We start from the raw sequence: 10694 nt of genomic DNA on the forward strand, positions 1-10694 counted from the left end.
CAGAAGAAATCGTGAAACAGGAAATCAATAGACGTAACTAGCGCGAGCACTTCCGTTGCCCTCTCGCCATGAAGGTTACTGAGATCCGACAACGGCCAGTAGTCTGCACGCTCGACGAAGCCCTAGGTCTTTCCATTGATTTAGTAAAAACGCACTCGCCAGTTGTCGCCGCGTGGTGGCACACGTATTTCTGCGGTATAATGTTGATTTCTACGAAGACCAACGAAGACGGAGCACAAAGTAAAGGAAACTTTACCCTTGTGAAAATGTAAGTACTTGCAGTGAAGCATTACAAATTCCACTGCCAGACTTGCATTTAGGGACGTTACATAAAACAACTTAACAAAAAGACAAGAAGAAGCGTTTAAGAACGAATAGCCGAACAAGAGCAGAAGAAGAAATCGTGAAACAGCAAATCAATAGATATAACCCCCTCGCGCACTTCCGTTCCCCGCTCGCCATGAAGGGTACTCGCACCGACAACGGCCAGTATCTCTATGCTTGACGAAGCCATCAGTCTTTCTAATTGTTTTTTGTGAAAACGCACTCGCCAGTTGTCGCCGCGTGGTGGCATACGTATTTCTGCGGTGTAATGTTGGTTTCTACGAAGACCAACGAAGACGGAACACAAAGTAAAGAGAAACTTTACCCTTGTGAAAATGTAAGTACTTGCAGTGAAGCACTACAAATTCCACTGCCGAACTTCCATTTAGGGACGTTACATAACACAACTTAACAAAAAAAAAAACAAGAAGAGTTTAAGAACGAATAATCGAACAAGTGAAGAAGAAATCGTGAAACAGGAAATCAATAGATGTAACCCTCGCGCGCACTTCCGTTGCCCGCTCGCCATGAAGGCTACTGAGCACCGACAACGGCCAGTATCTCTATGCTTGACGAAGCCATCGGTCCTTCTAATTGTTTTTTGTGAAAACGCACTCGCCAGTTCTCGCCGCGTGGTGGCATAAGTATTTCTGCGGTGTAATGTTGGTTTCTACGAAGACCAACGAAGACGGAACACAAAGTAAAGGAAACTTTACCCTTGTCAAAATGTAAGTACTTGCAGTGAAGCATTACAAATTCCACTGCCAAACTTGCATTTAGGGACGTTACATAAAACAACTTAACAAAAAAGACAAGAAGAAGCGTTTAAGAACGAATAGCCGAACAAGAGCAGAAGAAGAAATCGTGAAAGAGCAAATCAATAGATATAACCCCCTCGCGCACTTCCGTTGCCCGCTCGCCATGAAGGGTACTCGCACCGACAACGGCCAGTATCTCTATGCTTGACGAAGCCATCGGTCTTTCTTATTGTTTTTTTGTGAAAACGCACTCGCCAGTTCTCGCCGCGTGGTGGCATAAGTATTTCTGCGGTGTAATGTTGGTTTCTACGAAGACCAACGAAGACGGAACACAAAGTAAAGAGAAACTTTACCCTTGTGAAAATGTAAGTACTTGCAGTGAAGCACTACAAATTCCACTGCCGAACTTCCATTTAGGGACGTTACATAACACAACTTAACAAAAAAAACAAGAAGAGTTTAAGAACGAATAATCGAACAAGTGAAGAAGAAATCGTGAAACAGGAAATCAATAGATGTAACCCGCGCGCGCACTTCCGTTGCCCGCTCGCCATGAAGGCTACTGAGCACCGACAACGGCCAGTATCTCTATGCTTGACGAAGCCATCGGTCCTTCTAATTGTTTTTTGTGAAAACGCACTCGCCAGTTGTCGCTGCGTGGTGGCATAAGTATTTCTGCGGTGTAATGTTGGTTTCTACGAAGACCAACGAAGACGGAACACAAAGTAAAGGAAACTTTACCCTTGTCAAAATGTAAGTACTTGCAGTGAAGCATTACAAATTCCACTGCCAAACTTCCATTTAGGGACGTTACATAAAACAACTTAACAAAAAAGACAAGAAGAAGCGTTTAAGAACGAATAGCCGAACAAGAGCAGAAGAAGAAATCGTGAAAGAGCAAATCAATAGATATAACCCCCTCGCGCACTTCCGTTGCCCGCTCGCCATGAAGGGTACTCGCACCGACAACGGCCAGTATCTCTATGCTTGACGAAGCCATCGGTCTTTCTTATTGTTTTTTTGTGAAAACGCACTCGCCAGTTCTCGCCGCGTGGTGGCATAAGTCGCGGTGTAATGTTGGTTTCTACGAAGACCAACGAAGACGGAACACAAAGTAAAGAGAAACTTTACCCTTGTGAAAATGTAAGTACTTGCAGTGAAGCACTACAAATTCCACTGCCGAACTTCCATTTAGGGACGTTACATAACACAACTTAACAAAAAAAAACAAGAAGAGTTTAAGAACGAATAATCGAACAAGTGAAGAAGAAATCGTGAAACAGGAAATCAATAGATGTAACCCGCGCGCGCACTTCCGTTGCCCGCTCGCCATGAAGGCTACTGAGCACCGACAACGGCCAGTATCTGCATGCTCGACGAAGCCATCGGTCTTTCTAATTGTTTTTGGTGAAAACGTACTTGCCAGTTGTCGCCGCGTGGTGGCATACGTATTTCTGCGGTATAATGTTGGTTTCTACGAAGACCAACGAAGACGGAACACAAAGTAAAGAGAAACCTTATCCTTGTCAAAATGTAAGTATTTGCAGTGAAGCATTACTAATTCCACTGCCAGACTTGCATTTAGGGACGATACATAAAACAACTTAACAAAAAAACAAGAAGTGCTTAAGAACGAATAGCCGAACAAGAGCAGAAGAAGAAATCGTGACACAGGAAATCAATAGATGTAACCCGCGCGCGCAATTCCGTTGCACGCTCGCCATGAAGGCTACTGGGCACCGACAACGGCCAGTATATGCATGCTCGACGAAGCCATCGGTCTTTCTCATTGTTTTTGGTGAAAACGCAGTCGCCAGTTGTCGCCGCATGGTGGCATACGTATTTCTGCGGTGTAATGTTGCTTTCTCCGAAGACCAACGAAGACGGAACACAAAGTAAAGAGAAACTTTATCCTGGTCAAAATGTAAGTACTTGCAGTGAAGCATTACAAATTCCACTGCCAAACTTGCATTTAGGGACGTTACATAAAACAACTTAACAAACAACAAGAAGCGCATAAGAACGAATAGCCGAACGATACATAAAACAGACGTAGATAAATACATAGGTACATACGTACATAAATACATACATATATACATACAATAAATACATAAATAGACGTTACATAAAACAACTTAACGAAAAAAACAAGAAGACGCGCTTAAGAACGAATAGCCGAACAAGAGCAGAAGAAATCGTGACACAGGAAATCAATAGATGTAACCCGCGCGCGCACTTCCGTTGCCCTCTCGCCATGAAGGCTACTGAGCACCGACAACGACCAGTATCTGCATGCTCGACGAAGCCATCGGTCTTTCTATTGATTTAGTAAAAACGCAGTCGCCAGTTGTCGCCGCGTGGTGGCACACGTATTTCTGCGGTATAATGTTGGTTTCTACGAAGACCAACGAAGACGGAACACAAAGTAAAGAGAAACCTTATCCTTGTCAAAATGTAAGTATTTGCAGTGAAGCATTACTAATTCCACTGCCAGACTTGCATTTAGGGACGTTACACAAAACAACCTAACAAAAAAACGAGAAGAAGCACTTAAGAACGAATAGCTGAACAAGAGCACAAGAAGAAATCGTGAAACAGGAAATCAATAGATGTAACCCGCGCGCGCAATTGCGTTGCCCGCTCGCCATGAAGGCTACTGAGCACCGACAACGGCCAGTATCCGCATGCTCGACGAAGCCATCGGTCTTTCGGATTGTTTTTGGTAAAAACACACTCGCCTGTTGTGGCCGCGTAGTGGTATGCGTATTTCTGCGGTGTAATGTTGGTTTCACCGAATACCAACGAAAACGGGACACAAAGTAAAGAAAAACTTTATCCTTGTCATGGTGTAAGGTACTTGCAGTGAAGCATTACAAATTCCACTGCGAAACTGCCATGTAGGGACGTTACATAAAACATTTTAACAACAAAAAAGAAAAAACGCACAAAAACGAATAGCCGAAACGAGCAGAAGAAGAAATCGTGAAACAGGAAATCAATAGATGTAACCCGCGCGCGCACTTCCGTTGCCCGCTCGCCATGAAGGCTACTGAGCACCGACAACGACCAGTATCTGAATGCTCGACGAAGCCATCGGTCTTTCTCATTGTTTTTGGTAAAAACGCACTCGCCAGTTGTCGCCGCGTGGTGGCACACGTATTTCTGCGGTATAATGTTGGTTCCTACGAAGACCAACGAAGACGGAACACAAAGTAACGAGAAACTTTATCCTTGTCATGGTGTAAGGTATTTGGAGTGATGCACCACAAATTCCACTGCCAAACTTGCATTTAGGGACGTTAACTAAAACATCTTAACAACAACAAAAAAGAACGCTCAAAAGCGAATAGCCGAAGAAGAGCAGAAGAAGAAATCGTGAAACAGAAAATCAATAGACCTAACCAGCGCGCGCACTTCCGTTGCCCTCTCGCCATGAAGGTTACTGAGACCCGACAACGGCCAGTATCTGCATGCTCGACGAAGCCATCGGTCTTTCTATTGATCTAGTAAAAACACACTCGCCAGTTGTCGCCGCGTGGTGGCATACGTATTTCTGCGGTATAATGTTGGTTTCTACGAAGACCAACGAAGACGGAACACAAAGTAAAGAGAAACCTTATCCTTGTCAAAATGTAAGTATTTGCAGTGAAGCATTACTAATTCCACTGCCAGACTTGCATTTAGGGACGTTACACAAAACAACCTAACAAAAAAACAAGAAGAAGCGCTTAAGAACGAATAGCTGAACAAGAGCACAAGAAGAAATCGTGAAACAGGAAATCAATAGATGTAACCCGCGCGCGCAATTGCGTTGCCCGCTCGCCATGAAGGCTACTGAGCACCGACAACGGCCAGTATCCGCATGCTCGACGAAGCCATCGGTCTTTCGGATTGTTTTTGGTAAAAACGCACTCGCCTGTTGTGGCCGCGTAGTGGTATGCGTATTTCTGCGGTGTAATGTTGGTTTCACCGAATACCAACGAAAACGGGACACAAAGTAAAGAAAAACTTTATCCTTGTCATGGTGTAAGGTACTTGCAGTGAAGCATTACAAATTCCACTGCGAAACTGCCATGTAGGGACGTTACATAAAACATTTTAACAACAAAAAAGAAGAAACGCACAAAAACGAATAGCCGAAACGAGCAGAAGAAGAAATCGTGAAACAGGAAATCAATAGATGTAACCCGCGCGCGCACTTCCGTTGCCCGCTCGCCATGAAGGCTACTGAGCACCGACAACGGCCAGTATCTGCATGCTCGACGAAGCCATCGGTCTCCCTCATTGTTTTTGGTGAAAACGCACTCGCCAGTTGTCGCCGCGTGGTGGCATACGTATTTCTGCGGTGTAATGTTGGTTTCTACGAAGACCTACGAAGACGGAACACAAAGTAAAGAGAAACTTTATCCTTGTCAAAATGTAAGTACTTGCAGTGAAGCATTGCAAATTCCACCGCAAAACTTGCACTTAGGGACGTTACATAAAACAGCTTAAGAAAAAAACAAGAAGAGGCGCTTAAGAACGAATAGCCGAACAAGAGCAGAAGAAGAAATCGTGAAACAGGAAATCAATAGATGTAACCCGCGCGCGCACTTTCGTTGCCCGCTCGCCATGAAGGCTACTGAGCACCGACAACGGCCAGTATCCGCATGCTCGACGAATCCCTTTCTCATTGTTTTTGGTGAAAACGCACTCCTGTTGTCGCCGCGTGGTGGCATGCCTATTTCTGTGGTGTAATGTTGGTTTCTACGAAGACCAACGAAGGCGGAACACAAAGTAAAGAGAAACTTTATCCTTGTCATGGTGTAAGCTACTTGCAGTGATGCATTACAAACTCCACTGCAAAACTGCCATGTAGGGACGTTATATGAAACACCGCAATAAAGAAATAAGAAGAAACGCTTAAAGGTCAGCTACGCCGATTTCCTGACGTGTTAAAACGGTTGTCATATTCAGAACGAGCACGTCCAACTGCCCCCGGAACGCACCTTCGTTTCTCAATTTTGTCTTCCTCCTACGAAAATTAATTAATCAAAGAAACCAAAACAAGCCATGGGCGCAGCCATTTTTGTGACGTAGATGGGATAAACCTGCTCCATCAGCGTAGATAGGGAATCGTGCTTCTCATTCATTCTCCAACTTCCCTGGCGGCTTCTCCCGTATGCGAGGAAATCCAGTTATGGCGGCTGTCTACGATGAGCGTTTCGTCCGAGGTAATCCCGGGAACTATTGAACGATGGAAACAACAACTGCGAACTCACCTTAACAACATTTCCGACGTGAAATTGTGATTATGTGCTCGAGAACTTCGCAGTTCAACCGTTCAGCTGCATTCACGTTGACCCGTTAACTGCTTTTACTGAAAGTGCAGGAATGGGAGCGATTGAGTGACAACGTGAGACTTGGTGGTCGTTTGAGCATATACCTGCAGAGGACTGGTCTTCAAAGAAAGAAGACCGTATTTCTGCCCGTGTGCACATCGTGCGATTGCCAGGCTTGTTACACGCCTGGTACATATATTGTGCAGCATCATAGCGTGACCGCAATGAACGACGTAGGAATGTATCGTGACCATTCGAACTGCATTCGTTCAACCATTCGTCGGTTATATGAAAGTGGTCATTAGAGTTGCCCTGCACAAAAAGTGTTGGATGTAGTTTTGTAGTGTGCTGTTTATCTCGTAGAGCGCATCGCGGCATGTAGATCGAGAGCCCTTATGCATGTTCTTTGCATGTTTAGTTGAGTGTGCGCATTGCTGTATACCACACAGGCCATATTTCATTCGTAATAGTTTTGCAAATAAACACGTACGGGTCGATCTCATAATGCTTTCGAGTTAGGCATAGTGTCTTCAACTCAGGGTATATGTATCCTGTTTGCTGGGCCGAACAGGTGTTATTAAGGGTAGTGCAACATTTTCCACTTCTTGAAATGCCAGAATAAGGAGCATTACACTGTGCTGGGTATTTCGCACTCGGTTGTCTCGCGAAGTAAACCCCCCATTTATTATATTGTGTACTCCACATGTTCAACCAGGCAGCACTTCCCATACCCAAATTTTTTTGAACATGTGTTTAAATTGCACAACTGCCACTCAAGTAACTTTGCCACCAAATCAGTCAGTGACAAAAGGTATATGTACTTTATCACAAATTTAATAACCTTGGTGGAAATGGTTGATGCTGTCCTCTGCCTTGTACGGTGCACTTCGTAGCAAAATACAGAGTCCAAATGTTTTCCTTGACCACAAATGCCCTGTCAAAGCTGGAAGACCCTTATCAAAATGGGGAAGCCGGGCTTCCTTGTCCGGAGAAACAAATATGAAACTGCAGCGCTCAACGTAAATAACTGCATGCTCAGCAACTAAGGCTGGTGATGCCCAAGACCTACTATTTCTAGGTTAAAAGGAACAAAAGAGAAAAGACCACTCAGACGTAATAATGTTGTTTCAAAAGTATAACACCACAAAATTTGTGGGAGTCAGTTGTAGTATTTAGTTATGTTGGTCACCTCCTGCACCAATTCTTAATAAGGTTCAATTGCGTTGCTACCAACCAGGACCTAAGCCTGACCTATAATCTAATAATAATAGTATCTATCTATGACCTATATGGACCTTCAACACTAGTTTCGTCTAGGTTTCACACGTGGCTTCTAGTGAAATTCGAAGCTGCTCTGTAGAGCTAACAGGAGACTTGCAGAGTAGAGAATTTTTTTATTTATGTTTTCCAAAGAACATGTAAAAACAATGTGCTGTATCAACTGTATTCAAAGAAATACAAATATACTTCTTTTAGATATGTGCATGTTACCAGATTACAGGGGACCGATGACACACAATGGGCGTCAAGGGTGAGACACAAGAATACTACCACTGCAGGCACTGTCCTGAAATTCTAAGTCACCATTTGTCAGAAAGCAGTGACCATGCACAGCCTAAGGATCATATTGAGCTCCTTCCATTATTCTTTTGACAGCATGTTGACTGCCATCCAGTTCATGAAAGTGACCTTTATCGTTGAAAGAAGGTTCAACAGTAAGCGAGCTGGTGATAGTGTCCATGATGGCGAGACCTGAAGAGGAGATACAAGAAGGGGACAAACACACACTATGTTGAGACATTGTGTATGTCCCTTCCTATCCCTCGTCTCAGGGTTTTTCGCTATGGACCTTCATGATGTTTCCTTCCGGAAACTTTACATATTTTTATGTAGAATTGTGAAGGTACAGCCAGGCGCTGTTAGCAAATCACACAGTACTTTTCTTGAAACAAGAATCCATAGAAGGTACACAGTCATCTTCAGCATTGCACACATCTATGGGACATGATAATCATTTTGGAATGTCACAGAGATGTGTTGGAGGCTGCCACATGATTAGTGGTGTTGAACAGACAACTATTTGTCATATTTTAGGCACAAAAAGCAGTTTTTGCACCTGCATGTTGAGACAGATGTATCTCTACATACTTTGCCATGACACAAATATATGAAACAACAAATGCACTCTCTACTTTATTATAGTTATAAGTCAACACTGCCAAGAATGTGGGAACACAGTCTTGTACCACCCACACTCTTCAAAATGACCTTCACACGCGACACATTGTAGGTCAACGAGACTCCAGAATGATGTCCCTCTAGAATGATGTCCTCCTCCCCATGGGCTGAAAACATTTTTCTACTACTTTGCACAAGGGGAAGTTAGTAAAAGAAACGCACACATTCCTTTTTTTGAGCAAATCAGTATTCAGAGCGTTACCATACTGTGGTGGGCCTGCAGTGCATTACGTGGTACAGCACACACTGCAAACAATTTCACCGTAGAACATTGTCCCCCGTTTTAATGACAGTGTTCTCCATTTTTTCAAACTGCCATTTCCCACAGTGCTTTATGGTATGGCACAGTATTTCTAAATCTTTAATATAGTTTACCGGTTGTAGCAGAAAAAGATACCGCTGTTTCCGATCACAGGACGCAAGCCATAAATGCTATACGGCAACAGTACATGCTGCTTTCTAGCAGTTGTTCATGTTTGGACATGGTATGGTGCATGCAGGGCAAATTCCATGGTTAAAATATCCAAACGTGAACAACTGTTAGATTACATGATGTAGAATGGTGTATAGTACGTTTCCCGTGTCATGTGACCAAAATATATATAATACAATACAATATGTGCTTTTGCTCATGCTGCACAGCACAGGCGAAATGAGCTGCTTGTGAGAATAACATGAAAAGCGAGGCTCGAAGGAAAAGGCATGACTTTACGATCTCTGTGTCAGTTGTTTCATGTTGTAATTGCGTACCAGCTCGCCTGTACCTGAGAATAGGTTTGATGTACACGCACCTTAGACATGCAGTGTGTGGTGTGTTGTGATAGTAATGCCACTGCCAATTGAAAAATAATGCTCCAGGTGGATTGTTTCGGTACAATCTTGAACTAAGCATACCAAGGGGTAGGGCATCTGCGTGACACGTTTGCCTGGAAGTAAGAATGTAAATGTTAGCTGAAGCCATTGAATAATTAGCATTATCAATACACTGCTGCAGATCATACCAACAATAGCACACAAGATGCTCCGATATGTTCTGCAGGAATGTCTCTGTAGTCATAATATTAGTACAGCAGCTACAAAAAGGCATAAAACAAGTTTTTGTATACATGATACCACTTGAATGCAACACAAGCTTATGCTGCATTGCCAGAACACAACAGCGGACAGATTTACCTTACTTCACCTGAGAAAAAGAATGTACTGTTGCACACATGATGTTGTTTGAATGTAATCCTGAATCGTCTCGAAAAACATAAAATATGACCGAAACACTTCAACTGGAAGGTTTCGATTTACCTCACGCAAAACTGACAAAAGGTATGTGCTGTTGCACGCATGAAACTGCTTGAACTGCCCTTGTGCGCTGTGGAAGAACACCTTTTTTGTGACCAAAATACAACAGCTGAGCCAACATTTTAATTTATACCTTACTCAAAATACACAAGATGTGCTGCCGTGCATATGATACGATGATACTGCTTAAATGTACTCTGAAAGCGCTGGAGTAAGAACACAAACACCTCAGGCATGGTTGTTCTAAGCTAGCGAGCAACCGCAAGGGTATACCAATAAAAGAAGTCGAGCACAAGTGATGCAATGCACTTGATTCATCAGAAAATGAAATGTCTTAGTACCAGGCGTCACTGTTCCGTCAACAAAAACAGATGAATTTTGAAGGGGCGTCTGGTTGGCAGTGGTGACAGCCTTCAACTTGAAACCCCGACGGTGATAGTTGGGACGTGGAGTGCAAGCTTTTCGGTGGTGCCAGAATGCCTGTGAAATCATTTAACAAATAAGGCAATTCCAAATCTGTACTGAGAATACACCCGCTGGGGCCTAATGTCTAAAGGATGAAGCAGTTACTCACAGATAGCGGATTTTTCTTTTCTGTGTGATGGCATTTGCACCGCATGACTGACTTGTCTAACATTACGCGTCTTGCCTTTATGTGCTGCCTACTCCTGCCCCGGCAATCTCCTGCTGCAGATACGGTTGGCACAGCATGCGGAGGATACATCTTCGGTTCTTGTGAAACAAGTTGCGCATTACT

The sequence above is a fragment of the Ornithodoros turicata genome, unplaced genomic scaffold, assembly GCF_037126465.1.
Source record: "Ornithodoros turicata isolate Travis unplaced genomic scaffold, ASM3712646v1 Chromosome169, whole genome shotgun sequence".
NCBI lineage: Eukaryota > Metazoa > Arthropoda > Arachnida > Ixodida > Argasidae > Ornithodoros > Ornithodoros turicata.